At 44.2% G+C, this 16,651-nt stretch overlaps 1 non-coding gene across 1 annotated transcript; it reads left to right on the top strand.

Annotated features, from left to right (window-relative positions):
• The first annotated feature begins 16,043 nt into the window (after positions 1 to 16,043).
• LOC137659371 (U1 spliceosomal RNA) lies at positions 16,044 to 16,206 on the top strand. The gene has a single exon (XR_011047500.1). It is a non-coding gene; the product is annotated as a U1 spliceosomal RNA (small nuclear RNA).
• The last annotated feature ends 445 nt before the right edge of the window (positions 16,207 to 16,651 follow it).

Here is a 16,651-nt window from a genome sequence, read left to right as displayed (position 1 = left end):
GAAATCCTAGGTAGGAGGAAGCGTGATGGTTCATTGGAACGTGCCAGTAGGCATCCGCCAGGTCTATCGAGACCGTGTAGGACCCTTGAGGCAGAAGGGTCCGTATTTGTTGAAGAGTCAGCATCTTGAACTTGTTGTTCGCGATGAACTTGTTGAGGGGGGATAAGTCTAGAATGACTCTTGAGTTTGTCGGAGTCCTTCTTGGGGACGCAAAACAGTCTCCCTTGGAACCTGGTTGACTTTACCCTCCTTATCACCTTCTTGTTCAAGAGTTCTAGGACATATTCTTCCAGGAGGGGGGTTGACTGTTGGAAGAATTGCTGGAAGGTTGGGGGTGGTTGAGTCCAGCTCCAGCCTAGTCCCTTCTTGACGATGCTGTGTGCCCAGGGATTGAAGGTCCAACGATCCTGGAATTGGCGGAGTCTTCCTCCCACCGGAAGCACTTCATTGCTTCTGGCTTCCCGAGGGTTTGCTACCTCGGCCGCTAGCTCCCCTTCCTCCTCTGCCTCTGGAGGGACGGCGAGACGCATCTCTGCCTGAGCCTCTGCTTGAGCCTCTACCTTTGGGACGAAAGGTAGTGGATTGCTGCTTAAATGCAGGGGTGAAGACCGGTGACTGTGACAGGACCGGTTGGGTGACCAGCTGAAAGGTCTGTTGTGGCTGAGCTGCCACTTGGGGAGTAGCGGAACCCGGAAACTGCCGTCTGTTGACGTTGCTGGGGTTTAGGCTTCGTGGGTTTCCTCTTAGGTTGAGGGCCGTCGTCCTGAGAGGATTTCCTTTTCTTCGACATGCCCCACTTATGGAGAAGGTTCCTGTTCTCCGTGGCGGCTTTGTCGGTGATCTCTTTCACTAGGGAGGAGGGAAAGAGGTGTTTACCCCAGATGTTGGAGGAAATCAGCCTCCGGGGTTCGTGTCTCACTGTAGCACTTGCGAACACGAATTCACGACAGGCTCTACGAGCCCTAGTGAACCTGTACAGATCCTTCACGACCGTTGCCAGATGTGTTTTGGCAAGGACCATGTAGAAGTCTGGGACCCTAGTGTCACCGGCCATGACTTCAAGCTGTACCTGGAGGGACATAGATGCGGCAAGCCTTTCCTTCGTATCATGTTCCCTACGAAGGAGGTGATCGTTGAGTTTTGGGAGGTCCTCGTTAAACTGACGACCAGCAACGTCTGGCTCTAGCTTCCCCACTATGAAGGTCGACTGGACGTCTTTCCAGTGTCTATCATCAGGGGGAGTAGTCAGGGAGAAGGGCCTGCACTCCTCCAGTGCAGGGCAAGGTTTCCCTTCTTCCACTGCTTTCTGTACCGCAGTGAAGGCCTTTTCAAGAAAGGGGAAGGTCTCATTGTCTGGTGCGACGAAGGTCGGGTGCTTTTTACTAAGCGCCGGCATTTGTGAATTGGTGAAGCCCCTACTTTTCACTGCGTTGGCTAGCATAGCCTGGGCCTTCGAGAGATCGAACATAATAACCTTTGGTTCGGTCTCTTCTTTAGAGGCGGGTTCGGACCTGAGTCGGACGTAACAGTCCGGGTAAGCCTCAAAGTTCTGGAAGAACGCCACTTCTTCCAAAGCGATCGAGCCGACCTTCTCACTGATGAAGATCTTGCCCGTGGTGATCGGCATGTGCTCGGCATACCTCCATGGGTTAGTATCCGAGCAGGCAGGGAGGTCCTTAACCAAAATCCTTTTCGGTTGCTTAGAACTTCCGAGGTTGGACTTGAAAAGCTCATGAGTCTCGCGAAGTTTCTTATCCATGAGAGCTTCAAGCATCTTGAAGATCTCCTGAGTGCCAGATGGGATGGGGTCCGGGGTAGCGGATGTTGAAGGAAGTGATTCCTCAGTCGGTGTAGGAGTTGGTGCAGGGGTAGAAGTGGGAGCGACCTCATGCTCCAAATCAGGGTATTCCACCTGATCTTCCTCATAGTCGAGCTCCTCGCCCATGAGGTTCCTCTCCGTAGTCTCCGACACTTCCGACATACGTTCCACGTTGTCGGAATCTAAACGGCACGCATGCATGGACTGGGCCATGACCACATCAGGTTCCACCACTATCTGGACGGTGGGAATCTGATCACTAGGGACCACTGAGTCTTTTGATGCCTTCGGGAATAGCAAGGCCCTCAAATCTTCGGTAGCGAGATACGGTCCGGTGGCGTTCCTCTGGAAGCCACGCACCCACTTGCGTAGCTTCTCTCGAGCGTTGTCCCTTACCTCCGCTGAAGGAGGATCGTCGAACGCTTCGACCAGACGACTCTTGCAGACTGTACAGTGCTGCGGGTCCCAATATTTCAGGTCGCCTTTTTTGGCGGCGCAGGGGGCGTGGGTCCGACACGCCTTGTGCCCGTAGAAGTCCGGGCGCTTCACTCCACAGAAGTTGTGGTCACACTTCATATACTCCTCCTGTAAAAGAAAGAGATCATGAGTATATGGAAGGCATAAGAATGACTTACATTACTCTAAAGTTAAATTTTAAGTAGTTAACTTTCACTTAACATCAAATAATTCATGAATATTGTAAGGTTTGAGAAGAGGAGCGGGAAAAGGAAGTAGATAGATACATACTTGTGAATCCCGCTCAGCTGGTTACCGTAACCTTATCAATAGGCAATTTCATTTGTGACCGAGGGACACAAAACGGAAATCCTCCTGGATCACTGTGGTGTGTAGAAGCTAAGTTCTAGCAGAGATTGCCTGCGAGGTGTATCAGGGACTGAGACCACTCAGACCCTTGGGTTAAAGGGATAGTAGGAGACCCTGTATAGATCTAGGTTCCGGCAACCAACCGTGCTAAGACACACAGAGTGTGCTGGAAATTTGTAATATGCTAGAAGACAGCACAGCCACTAGTAGAATGGTAAGACAATACCTATCTATCGGAGTGGCCAAGCCATCTGGCTACAGTGTAGGGCTGTCGGCATGTAGTCGACAGATAGTAGAAGGGGTGCAAGTCCCTTGGTGCTTCCGGAGGGTGCCGGCAGACCGGCGGAACGCCGGAGGCCGCTCCAACAGGGTGTAAGGCATTAAGGCAGACACATTGAAGATCTAAGCATAATACCAACTTGGCGGTTGCCGGCACAGCGGCGGCACGCCGGCGGGAGGCGGCAGCTCCAGCAGCCGAAGGCTGACGGCTTGGTGATCAGTTCATAAGGTAAAGCAGAATTTGCTAGAATACCCAGACCGCCGGCAATCAATGCCGGCACGCCGGAGGCCGGCCCGAAGGTCGGACAACCGAAACCAGGTAATAGAGGGGTGGGCCATCGTCTGTATGCCGACGGAAGGCGGCAGCCCTCTGGCACACGGAAGGCTGGCGACTAGGGGAGGGAGGGTATCTCATGAGTGTGTCACCAAAGGAAGGGCGGTATCGCCGGCAGTAGAGGCGGCAAGGGACCGGCACCAGGATAGATAGAGAGACAGATAAGGAGGGATTGGAGGGGTAAGATCACATACCCCTCTGGCATCCCTCCTGAGGGAGTGTACCCATGATAGGAGTGGGTCCTAGCATCCAATGGCAGGGGGCCGGCAATCGGCCGGGTGCCAGGGTAACCCAAGGGAGGGTTAGGGAACACTCAAGAGGGGGGAAACCCTTGTTGGACAAATCGCTGCCAGTGGCTAACCCCATAGGATGCTATGAAGGGTATATGCACCAGAGCGGCCTGCTCAACAGGAGATCAAGATAGCCCTATCACTCCACCCGAAGGAGGAGTTGTAGGACTAGGGACAGATGTGTATAGGCTAGCCTATGTATAGGCTAGTCTACACTAAGGGATAGGTGGGGAGGGAGAAGAAGAGGGGTCTTCCATAGGGGAGGCTCTGTACAAGGACGGCCACCAAGGAAGGGAGGACGCTCCCTAGCCTAGGGTAGGTAACCAGAATGAGAACGGTGCAAAAGTACCGTCTCAAACTATAACAGTACAGAACTAGCCCCCCCCCCAGGCCTAACCTAGATAAGGAGTGTTAAATCCCAAGCTACGTAGGCTGAAAGACACATCGCAAGTTGCATGGAAGGGTAAGTAACCTAACCATAAGCAACAGAGGAAGGACAGGGCCGTTCCTCTTTCTCGGTCGCAACCCTAAGGGGGGATCATTCCCTTAAGGTAGACAGAGAAGCGATAATTACTCTGATTGTGGACACGATTCCCCTATGTAGAAGGGGGAGCATGGCCACATAGAGGGAATGCCCGTAGGCAGGGGATGAAGGGAGAATATACGGGTTCCTACATTTAGGTTAGGTTAGAAAGGTACGCAATCAAACCGGTCCCCTATATGGTCCCTGAAGGCGAAAAACACTTGCATCACAGTTAACAGTATGATAAATAATACCACTATCTTCATAACTTAACTTAGGATCACTGGAATATATCATGCATGAACACAAGAGCTAGGCAATCTAGCCTAGGGGCTAAGCTAGCAATTTAGTATGGGGTCAGGCGATGACCGGATAATAGAGCGTTAAAACACGATATATGAAGTTCCTAGCTATGAAGACTAAATAACTAACAATATCAATTAGTTAAGAGGCCGGAAAGGGCTGTTCTGACTAGCTAAATAAGGCATGCTAGAGAACAGCGACGCCATAAAATGGCGTGTCCGGTAGCAGCACAGCTCTGCCACAAAACACAAAATATTACGAAAAGTATAAGTTACTTTACGGCCAGAGCTTATTTAAACAATACTGGGACCTGGTACTCAACTTTCCAGAAGAAGGCGAGGCAGAAGGTAGCGACATAATGAAGATGCAAGTCGATAAAAATCGCACAAGGGGAAAATCCGTTTATGCAAGGTAGCTACAAGCAGAAGGATGAGGACGGACGTGACGTCATTTAGCAATGGCGCCCGTTTGTTTACGTTTCGAATACCAAAAGTAGCCACGGACGAGTGTAACAGTGGAACGGCTCCCCAGTTATTCTCCACCTTTTCATATCGAAGTGTTAACTCTATATGGGGTGCAGATAGCTATGTGGCGTGTTAATACATGCGTCCCCTGTTGATATACGATGTCTTAAAGGGAAACCTTTAGGATACTCGCACCAGAAGTAAGAATTCTGTGATAACCTGTGGTTTAATTCTCTGGGAATATCCTTGTAGTTAATATACCCAAGGAAGCTACCAAAAGGAACCTTCCATCAGGACGTCATGGCTTGAGCCCAAAAAAGTATATACTAACATCCTGCTAGTATTAGTAGCAGAAATATTCCGCTAATATTCATAGCAGAAACGTCCTGGTAGTATTCAAAGTTGAAACATCCTGCTAATATTCATAATAGAATAATATTGCTAGTATTTATAACAGAAATGTCCTGCTAGTATTCATAGCAGAATCGCCATGCTAGTATTCATACCAGAAACTCCCAGCTAGGATTCAGATTATAAACAAGAAAGTCTTCAACTTCTTTTGGAAAATGTTTATATCATAATTTCTTTTAATGTCAAGTTGGAGCTTGTAATGCAAACTTGGGTCCACATATTTGAAGGCTCAAGAACCTGCAGACAAGCTGAATCTTGGCGCTAATAACTTGAGTCTATTTGCAACTAGTCTCGTGTCAACATGATTTGTTGGCTGAATGATATACAACAGTTCTTTTAAATATTTTAAACTAACATTTTTGATAACTTTATGAATCACTGGACATATCTTTAGGTTTATTCTAGCTTTAATAGACAGCCAATATATATTATATTTTGTAACTTTTTAAGTTGTAAATTGGGTAAATTTCGATGGAGTTTGAGTAACTCCTTTACTATTTCTTAGATTATGTACAATCTGGTGACATGTAGAGCCAAATAAATTGTCAATATTTCTATGGATGTGAGCAAGTTTTTATTTTCCTTCTTATCACCATAGACTCAGTTTTATTTTAATTTAGTGTAATTGCTTAAATAGCATCTTTTCCCTAACAGTAAAAGCATGGTTTGAATTCTCAGCTGTATCATCTGTGTACTGCATAGAAAAGTAAAGCTGTGTGTTATCTGCAACAGCCTAACTATAATACTTTCGATAGACCAGTATTATCGATACAAGATAGGATTGGTTCCAGGTCACTTGGGGCACCCATCTTAATATTTATATGATGAATAAGACTGATATCCCACAAAGGCTTCTCAACAGTGGATTGACTAGAACTAATCTGGCCAGCTGCTCACAGGCTAGAGAAGTGGCGGGAAAGTAAGCGATGGCCATCCAATGAGGCACTGCCCAACCAAAATGAAAGTTTTCCCAGCAGAACAACCCTCAACAAGAAGGACTAGGTATCCATAAATAGAGCAAGGGTAAAAGAGGGCAAAACTGGGAAAAACTGTAGATAACCACCACAAATGGGGATTAGCCACCAACACTGAATACCCATGTGGGGCAACACTACAAACAATGGAAAACATCCTACGATGGGCCCACTGGGACCTCAATGCTGAGATTAAAGCCGGCCATACACGCAGAAGAAGACTGACCATACATTTTGTCCTTAAGGACTGGAGCGACGCTCCAATCCTGTGAGAAATGCCCACACACGCTACGTACTAGCCTGCTGAGTTCAAGAGGATTGGGCACCCAGGATAGGCCCCCATGCTTACATGGTACGTTATCGGGTATCAAGTACAATTGGTAGCCTACATTTAATTTTGAGTAAGCTGAATTTTGGTACTTTTTTCTTTCTTTATTTTTTATATAATATAAATCTATGAAATTTGACTTGCAATAATCATATGAAGGAACGTGATAGGCATTCTCTGTCTGCTTCTATGTGGTGGTGATTTGGCTGCTACAGTTTTAATGTACTCATTTCTCTTGAAGTCATTACAGGATTACCTTTTCCGTTTATCCCCATTAATCTGGGAGTCCAAGTGTGTTTGGGAGGAATATTTTAAATGAATTTTTAGAACTTTCCAGAGATTATCTCATGCTGAAGCACTAGTGCACTTTTAATTAGGCGTACTTGTTTTCGTTTTAATTTGTAGAAATTTTAAAACGATTGCGTTGATATAGGCAGAGAGAAAATGTGAGAATGTATACATATGTTGATAGAATCATCAGTAGCTACTTAATTTATCCTCTAACCATATTTTACACCTTCGTTGTTTCCTATGAAGAGAATTCATAAAACTTAATCCGAATATTAATTTTTTCTTCTTTTGTTTCAGTATTTGTTAATTATCAGAATACAAGATACTATTACACAAATAAGGCAGATTACTGTGTGGTTTTAAAGATAAAATATACTATGAAAAAGGAAAGGAAATTTAAGGAAATCATAACTTGGTGAATGAAAATGTGAGGGGATAACCTAAAATAAAGAGCAATGAAATGCATATACAAACTTGTGAAATGCAATCAGTTTATCTTTATAATATTAAAAGTGCTCCGATCAAGGGACGAAGTATGGAATACTGTATGCATGGTTGAGACCGTGACTGTACGCGTCAAAATAGGTGAGGCAACCCCGTCAGCATGCTAGACCGTGCCCACACATGCACAAAACTTGTGGGCCATACTGCCAATCGCGACGGGATTGACCTGTCCGGTCTAACATGCTGACAGGATGAGATGACATGCTAGTCGCGCTGGGTTTGTCCTGTTTACCCCCCCCCCCCCTCCATACACGTTAAGGATAGGCGCAAACGCGCCAATCCTCTGCATATATGACCTGCTTAAGACCTCAGAGAGGCAAACGACAACACCCTCGTTTTGGTTCGAGATTGGCGTGATAAGGTATAATGATGATGATGAATAAAAATTTTGTACACAACAGGTTCTGTCAATCAAAAGATATTTTGCATTCACAAAAGCTTCATCATCAACACCAATAAATTCTCAAAAGCTTCATCAATAACACCAATGGCTTGCAAATAATTTTATAGCTTATGCACAACTGTGTCAAAAGCACTACTAGGATTTTAATATCTTGATGCCACATTTGTCCTCATTTATCACTTCTAGATCATACATTGGTTACTGTAGAAGGGAGAAACCCACAGCCAATGTCCAATGATGGTTGTGGCAAATAACTTCTAAAAGAAAAATAAAATATAGCCTGTGTGTACTGTTAGGCTGTGTTAAATATTCTAAGGGAAGAAATCACTATCATTGTTTAGTTTTGGCCGAACAAATATTCTTTCTTTGCTCACTTTACTTTAGGGTTTTTTTTCTGGACCATTGCAGCAGGGGAATCTTACTCTCTACAGGGCCTTTATAGTAATTTCATTGTATGCATTCCAAGGTGTTCAACATTTCACATCGCATAACTAGACGATAGAATATCACAGGATCATGTCATAGCCTACACTGCCAATCTAATCTTACTGAAGATGCTGAGCTGTTGTGTGCCCTTACTATAGTGCAGTGCAGCAGGATCCAGTCTTGCTCATTTGCAGGAGGTTGCCGTACCATTCTATAGGTTCCAAGAGCAAGAGTTTTGCTAGAATTAGATCTGCTTATAATGTGAAACAGGAAGGGCAACATGGCATCAGTAAAACAAGATGAGTTTCAGGCAGTTGGTCTGTTTAATTACTACGGGCCAACCAAGGGAAAGGCCCGTGCCAACAACAAGTGTTGGCTTTAATACCCCAACAAAAATCTGTTTAATTTGCCTATTTTTCAATTTTATAGCCATGGTAGGTTCAGTTATTTCACATAATTCCAAGTGATCTTGTGGTTGCCTTGTGTACTTCCGTAATATGAGTATTAAGAAATACACATTAGGAGAATGTGTACCTTTATAAAGGGTCACAAGTATGATTATACTTTGATAATTCAAACTAGACGCCAACTGAGTTTAGCAATTACAATTCGATTAAACAATTGGCTGTAGTTTGCTACAGTCACCATCTGCATAAAAAAAAATTATGGTACATTAATATTTAATATCTGTGTATTCTTATCCACTAAGGTCTGTCTTTTGAGAAAAATTATTGTTAGGTGTTTGTAGGTGATAACCAATTAGCCTTGTAATATATATTTAACCAGAAGGCTTAAATGAAATAGAATGTCTCTGGTCGCCCCACCTTTATGTGTGACACGGACTCATTTTGGAAAGAATTCACCGAATATCATGTTTAGGGTTCCTCAAGTAGGACGAGTTAACCTATTGAAAATTCTTCTATCGATTGCCCGGAGCTTTCCTCTGGACTGGGGCTTTTTGAGAAAATGTCATAACAGCCCCCAATGAAAACTTGTGGGATCTTCACAGATGTTTTGTCACGGGCATACTTGTTAAGCAGCAGATGCAAAACAGTTGCAACCCACTTATCTTACGGATGTCTAATCATTGGAATTATTGATTATTGGATGCATATGTATTCAGTTCAGCTTATTCTTTATTTATTTGGTATATTTTTAATTTTGTTCCCTTGAATTCTTCATATATAATTTCTCTTGGCCTGGTCGGTGATTATTTTTCTTGCTTTCTAGTAAAAAGTACTTCAAGATTTGTATTATATCGACAGCCAAATAACACAGGCTGTAACTTTCATTGAATAAACGTTACTGAAAAATACTTGAGAAAAAATATATGTTCGCAATGATTCACAAAGAGTTGTTAATTTATGGTATTCTAAAATGATTCAAGCATCTCATCATCAAGTTAAATGTGTTATATAGATAAACTTGAAGAATTTATTACATAAAAATCAATAAGAGGGGAGGTTTACTCAGTTCACCTCACCGATTTTCGCCGTTTTTTCGACGATTTCTGTTGCAGTTTTTGCTGTACTGACAAGGGCCTTGCCCCTGAATTGGCTGTAATCAGCCCCCTCATATAAAGAAAATTAAAATTGACAATATAGGCTAAGCTTTGCCTCCAACTACATAATTTTACCTTACTAATAGATCCTCCTGTGGAAAATCTGGTAGCCGTTGTGGTCTTAAAACTCCAGTTGAAGCAGGGCCCAAGGGTCAAAAACTCCCACTCTCGCTGTCTGTGGCAAGTGGCATAGGGCTGTTAGGCTTGGCGCCTATAAGCCAAGTTGTTTGATAAGTAATAGGTTGTTATTCTTGGTAACTGGCGAAATAAGCCAGTATTCAAATAGGGTCAGGAATCAGCTCAAATAAAAACTTTTAGGTCTCCACTGAGTTTTACTTATTACCCCCAACCTCCCTACCTGCAGGAATAGACTGCTGGGCCGTCTTAGTGCGTGAACGCAGTAAGAAGGCTCCCCAACAGCTATTTGTGTAGGCTAGTACTTAGCTAAAAAGAGTTAGTTTCAGCACTGCTCTAGCAATAGGTTAGTTAGCATAACTCCCATATAACTAACGAATTTGTGTTTCATTTTCAGATTCTGTAATTCATTCTTATAACTTCTACTATAACTTTGCTTGGGGCCCTAGGGCTTAAAGGGTTGGACAACCCCACCAGGCACACTGTCTGTCCCTCTATATGGTCTCTGATCATATACTTACTTATCTTGAAAAAAAGGACTTATCCTGGAACGAACTTCATGAGATCGTACTAGAAGCTCTAGCAACTGGTGAAATGGAGATGGACCCCGACCTGCAACCCCTTCTAACTGAACTTGACAAGGAAGCCGAAAAGGAACTCATGGACAATGAACAGAAACGAATGGAACAGGACCAAGACCAAACTAACCGGAAGAGGACCAACGACAACGACTCTGATGGAGAAGGAAACCTACCTTGGCAGGAAGTAAGGAGGAAAAAGAAACTTCCTAGAAGGAGCCAACCAGGGAATGTTGTACCCACACAGCAAGAAAACCTCACCGCAGGAAGCAGCAACCAGCCTGCTAGAGAAAACAAGACCTATTTTTTTAGGGTCTTGGCTGGTAACTCATCAGAGGCCTTCAAGGCTATTGCTGCCTTTGAAAGCAAGCACAAAAACATTCAGATGATTGCCAAACCGAACAGGCAAGGACAGTGGACCATATCCACCAAGGACGCAAGGGCACTGATAACCTTGCGAAGCACCTCAGACATTAAGCTATTGGAGCTGAAAGAAGAGGAAAAATTAAAAAAAGCAGTTGTGGTTGGCTACCCAACTGATATGATGGAAAGCCACCTAACTAAATTACCAAATATCACTGCAGCGGAAAGGATGAAGAATAAGGCAGGCTTCCTTACAAAAGCCATACTGGTGACATTCAAGGGTCCACACCCACGAAGAGTTGACCTGGGCATCTTTGGCAGCTTCAGGGTCAACAAATATTACCCTGATCCCCTCAGATGTTACAACTGCCAGAAGTATGGGCATCATAAGGACCAATGCCAAGCAAAGGTCCCAACCTGTGCTGTCTGCAGCCTCAAGCACCCCACACAGGAGTGCATTGACAAGAAGGCTGCTGGAATACCCACAGTCAAAAAGTGTTCCAACTGCAAGAAAGGGCATACTGCAATGGCCTGGGGATGCCCTGAAAGGGTAGCAAGAGTAATTGCTGCCCTCCCCAAAGACAAAAGGGACCCATCAAGAGTAAGAGCGGCCCCCAAACCTCTACCCAGAAGGAGATTTTATACCCAGGAAGAGCTAAACAGGCACTCCAACTCCAGAACAAGAACCAGGTCAGTATCTAAACCCAGAGCCAGATCTACCTCCAAGGCTCCAACCGAAGGTCCGAAACCACTGCCTAGGACCATCTTCATAAAGACCACGGTCCTAAAAGACAAACTCACCGAACTAGTCACTCAGGCCGTGACTGGAAAAATCAATGCTGCAACAATTGCTACCAGCATTGAACAAGTCCTAAAAGACTTGCTCTCCAGGAATAAGTCCTCCCAATCCCCCTCTCTTGCTATCCAGAAGATCACTTCTCACTCCTCACCAACCACACCTACCATTCCATCACCTCAATCACCCGTACCTTCCACATCCTCCACTTCAGTCCCAGCACCTATCATACCACTCACCCCATCCATCATCCCATCATCCACTCTCACCCCATCCACCTCATCCACTTCATCCTCCGAGGTCAAGGCAATTGCCTTTGCCCCTAGGGACCCTAGACAATACTCTTCAACCTACACCATGGAGTAAGAGTTCTGAACTGGAACTCAGCCGGTGTTAGACCAAAGATCTCCTCCCTAATTGCAATATGCAAAACTGAGAATGTAGATGTCATCCTGCTACAAGAAACCAATCTTCCAGCAGGAAAGAAACTAAAAATCCCAGGCTACAATGCCTACATCGCACCACAGATAGGCACAGACAGAGGACTAGCTACATTAGTTAAAACTAGCATACCAACAACAAGGTTACACAACCCTATTCCCTGTGGCACCAACATAGAGACACTAGCAGTAACAATAACATTACTGAATCAAAAAATAGACATATACAACATATACAGAAAATTACATAGGGAGGATACAGGAGAGTTACAACTAACTCAACTCTTTGCTCACACAGAAAGAACACCAACAATTATCTGCGGGGATTTTAATGCACATCACCCCATACTATCATCCCCATCAAGGACAAACCCCTCAGGGGAACACATAGCTTTCGCCCTGGATGAATTTTGAGGGAGTCTCCCTCCTAAACACAGGGCAACCTACACACATAAGAGGTGGAAGACTAGATCTGACTTTTGCCACAACAGCCATTAGACACCTAACCAAGTGGCAAGTACACTCAACCCTGATAAGTGATCACTTTGCCACAGTGACAGAATTGGACTTACAACAACTACCTCCAATCCCACCACCCCCACCAAGATGGAACCAGGACCTAGCAGACTGGGTCTGCTTTCAAACAACCATAGAGGAATGGGCAATCAGCTACGCTCCTCCAGAAGACATAGACCAGCTAGAAAAAGACCTAGTTGAGGCCTTTCACAATGCAGCCAACAGAGCTATGCCACTAAAAACAACACAAGGTAGTTACACTTACAAAGACTCCTGGTACTACTGCCCAGAAGTCAGAAGACTAAAAACCAGACTAAACAGAGTCACAAAAATATACAGAAGAAGATCCACAGTAGAAAACAGAGAGCTACTACAAACAGTCAAAACTGAAACAAATGAAAGAATCCATGAAATCAGAATTGAAAAATGGATGGAATGGTGTTCAAGCCTGTCAGGATACACCAATCTAACTCAGCTTTGGAAATGGCTAGGCAGAGTAGCCGGAAAAAAGAGAAAGACACCAATTGCCACACACCCACACCCACATGAGGAGGCTGAAAGAATTGCAACATCCTTTGCAAACAGAACACTGTCAATCAATCTCTCCCCCGAAACCAGAATGCAACAAGAGCAACTGGCACCATCAAGATGGGAAGAGATCAACACAGCCTGCCTTCAGCAGGATGACACAGACACCCCATACACAGTTGAGGAGCTAAGAGCAGTACAAAAGACAGGGAAAGACACTGCACCTGGAGCTGACAAAATCACCTACACAATGATCAAACACATGGGTCCAGCAGGAGAAACTGCATTCCTAAGATTACTAAACAAAACACACCTAGAGCACATAAGGCCTCAAACCTGGAGACAACAAGATACACAGCCAATTCCCAAGCCAAAGGATCCAACAAATCCCAGGCCAATAGCCTTGGTATCCTGTATAGAAAAAACAGGAGAAAAAATGGTCTTAAACAGAATAAAGTACAAAATTGGCCCCCTAAACAAGCAGCTATATGCATATCAGGAGGGAATTGAAACCTCTGAATGCATCACAGATGTATTAAGCTGCATAAATCAGAACAAGGCAACAATAGTCTTCATAGACTTTGAAAAAGCCTTCGAGCTTGCAAGCCCAGTTGCAGTGCTGCAATCAGTAGCCAAAAAAGGAGTCAAAGGACACCTACTAGCATGGACTAAAAACTACATGCTAGGAAGGCAAGCCAGAGTCAAATTTCAAGGAGTGATATCCACATATCATGATTTGGAAAATGGTACGCCACAAGGAGGAATTCTAAGCCCCCTCCTTTTCAACATCCTCATGGAGAATATAGCCTCACTTCAGCTACCTGAAGGAGTTAATATATTTATCTATGCAGATGATGTATGTGTAATAGCTCGAGGGCCAGTCAGGACAATAAAAATGCAAAGAGCACTCAATGCCATCAGCCACAAATCCAATGAGCTTGGACTAAAAATTAACATTGCCAAAACAAAAGCAATGACAATCAAAGCCCCAAACCCCGTACAACCACTCACAATAGGAATGGAACCCCTAGAATGGGTGGACCAATACACATACCTCGGGGTAATAATAGACAAACAGCTCACTTTCAAGCAAGAGATAAAAAATCTCAAGGAAAGAACAAATGCCAGAAATGCAGCTATGAGATATATGTGCAGGCTCAAGGATGGAGCAAATGAACACATCCAAAAGAAATACTATCTAGCCTGTTCCAGATCACTAGTAGACTATGCCGCCCCAACACTCCTGGGACTAACAGATCTACAAACAAGCACAATTGAAGTGATTCAAAACAATGCCATGAGGCTCATGTTGGGTGCCCCAATGTGGACAAGACTTTGCAACCTAAGGTTGGAAACCGGACTACCAACCCTCGAAGACAGAATTGCACTAAGAAATGCAAGCATAGTTGCAAAGATGTTCCTGTCAGACAGAGACTCAATCACCAAAAGACGAGTAAGAGAGGAACTATCCAAACATCCTGAAGTACAAACCCCAGATTCTTATGGCAAGGACCATAGCAATAACATCAAAAGACTTGGCCTTACAGAAACAATCCTACAATTAAAACCTGACACAGCACAAAGTACTATACACATTCCACCATGGAAAAAACAAGTTGCTAAATTCAACTACACCAAACTCCCAAGGGCAAAAGAAAACTGCACAATAGAAGAACTCAGAAACGCAGCAGAAGCAGCAATAACCTCAGTAGAAACAACAGGGGCACAGATCTACTATACTGATGGCACAGTAGATCCTGGAACCCAAACAGCAGGAGCGGCAGTTCACTCCTGCAAGTTCACAGCTTGCTGGAGAACATCCAACAATGTCTCCACCCTGCAGACAGAGCTTGTTGCAATACAGCAAGCATTAAAATACTCTATTGAAAATGAGGAAGGACCAGTAGTCATCCATACTGATTCACGATCCTCAGTGCAGGTCCTACAGCAGGACAAAAACAAAGAAAACAAATCCCTGATAGCGGACATTAAAATCCTCTTACATCAACATAATGAAAGAAACAGACTAGTAACTATAAACTGGATCCCCAGTCACATCGGGATACCAGGGAATGAAAAGGCTGATGAGCTAGCCAAAAGCACCAAACACATTCACAATGTACAGGTGCACATACAGCCTGCACTGCAACAAATCAAAAGCAAAATAAAGACACAGCTCAAGAACAACCTAATCAAGGAACTACATATGAGGATAGAGAATGGCTCTCCCTCTGCAACATGGTACAAATGGGCATCGGAACTAGAACCCCCTCCCATAGACAGATACACCCCAAGAAAACTGGCAGTATGCATACACAGACTCCGGCTGGGTTACAAAGCAAACTGGGAACTCCTAGATGACATCCAGACAAGGTGTGAACACTGTGATGTCATACCACAACAACCTCTCCTGCACTACCTACTAGAATGCAGAGAAACAGCACAGCTACGAGGTGATCTACTTGTAGACATCAACACACCACACGCCATGAAAGAGGCAGCCACACTGGCAAAAGCAATTGTCGAAAGCATAGACACACATGCAGAGTTGCTTTCAACACTACCTCCACCAAGGTAAGACCTCCTCATTCCATGCACCATCTCATCCCCTCATTGTAAGGCTCTATTCACATCACCCCCTTTCACTTCTCAACTAATCTACCACTTAAAAATCTCTCTGCAGGGACCCTAGGGAGTAAAGGGTTGGACAACCCCACCTGCACAATTTTTCTCTAATCTTCAAAAGCCTTACACCCCCACTTTTCAAACTACCACTATCCGAGAAATGATGGCCCTCTACCACTACCACCATCATCCTTACCCTATCCACATCTTTCTCTACTACTAAAAACCTTTCAAATTTCCATTAATGCAACTACCTTATAAATTTTTACAGATCACCTACGGGCCAACCAAGGGAAAGGCCCGTGCCAACAACAAGTGTTGGCTTTAATACCCCAACAACAACAACGACACCATGATCACGAAGGTGGTTCCCCCAAGGCGAGGCTCACCATTGCACTCCGGTGGTGCTGACCCTTGCGATTGACCCAAATGTGGTCAACTCGGGTGCGAAATTTTTGGTAGCGGGGGACTGCGTTCGCGCTATCCCCCAATAAAATCTCTAATTATCTTGTAAAAACTAAAATAGTTTAATATGTTCGAGGACATTCCGGATCATAAAGTTTTCATACATGACCTCTTTAATATTTTCAGAGTAGGTCCAGTAGGATGATTCAACGTGTGAAGTATCACCCTATTGGTTATACTGAGGCTTGTCTTGGCTGGGTATGGCTCTTGGCCATGCTGATTCTCTTGCACATGTGTCAAGCTGATTTGTTGCGAGTATTTTATTCGAATAGCATCATTGTTTTCCGAATGATTACCAAGTAATGTGATTTGAAACTTATTTGCTAATCTAAATTTCTCCCTATATGTTTTGTGAATAAATAATGTTAATGAATAGATATATTTTAAAGAATGGAAATGTTAAGTTTAAATTAAATAACAACAGACGCATGTTTTCAGATGCACACTGCATGAGTTTGTACTTTATCACA

This window comes from Palaemon carinicauda, chromosome 19, assembly GCF_036898095.1.
Source record: "Palaemon carinicauda isolate YSFRI2023 chromosome 19, ASM3689809v2, whole genome shotgun sequence".
In the NCBI taxonomy this organism is placed as follows: domain Eukaryota; kingdom Metazoa; phylum Arthropoda; class Malacostraca; order Decapoda; family Palaemonidae; genus Palaemon; species Palaemon carinicauda.
This window is presented reverse-complemented; position numbering and strand designations above follow the sequence as displayed.